Below are 946 nucleotides of genomic sequence, written 5' to 3' on the forward strand. Positions count from 1 at the left end.
GGGGGGGCCACAGAGAGCTGCTCAAACCACAACTCCTCCGCCCTGTTCCGCCATTTTGTGTGTCTCTTGTTACAAGGACAGGAACATATAATTTCCCTCTCTCAGCTGCAGTCAGTGAAGGCAGCGTCTCTCTCAGATTCAGACTGTAATCTTAGTTACTTGTTCTTCATGTTTCACACCTGAACTGACTGATACAGAAACTGAGACTTCAGACTGTTAAACTGCAGCGCTCACAGTCTCTGCAGGTTAATGAGCAACAGCTCGGCTCTTTGTTCAAACCACTTCCTCGTTCAGACGGAGGTGGGGGAGGAGCAGCCTGTAAATGATCCATCAGCTGCGTCTCTTATCACCGGCTCTTTGTGTCGTGTTTCCCTGACGAACATGTTCCCTGAAGGTCACAACATGTTTGTCAGGTTTAATGTGCAGCAGGGGGCGGGACTGTTGAGCTATAATTAAACGTGTCTGTGCAGCAGCTCAGGTGTGGTCGGTCTCTGTGGGATTCAGGTGTGAGATCCTGTTTCTGCTGCTCGACACCTTTTACATTCACATCATAAATAAAGCAACATGAATCCAGCAAGTAAAAGAAAATACTTTTTATTTAGTAAAAGATCAAAGGTCTTCAGAGCTCAGACAGATGGATTATTATATCACATCAGACTGATGAAACAGATTTAAAGATTCTGAGTTACTGAATATAAATATTTTAATATACATTAGCTGCTTCATCATTTTTCTTTCTTTCCACAGAGAAACTTTTAGCTTTTGTTTTTTATTATTTGTGTATTAACATTTACATCTTCTGTACATCAGTTTATGTGTTTCTAATGGTTCAGTTAGATACTAACCATCTACTGTGTAGATAGGTTTAATTTAAACTCTTTAATAACATTTAAAAACATCACATTTTAGTTTTTACTTTTACTTTTCTGTTACTTTGAGTATTTTA

This window comes from Seriola lalandi, unplaced genomic scaffold (genome assembly GCF_002814215.2).
Source record: "Seriola lalandi dorsalis isolate HSWRI2012SDOR001 ecotype SW California unplaced genomic scaffold, Sedor1 jcf7180002054433, whole genome shotgun sequence".
NCBI lineage: Eukaryota > Metazoa > Chordata > Actinopteri > Carangiformes > Carangidae > Seriola > Seriola lalandi.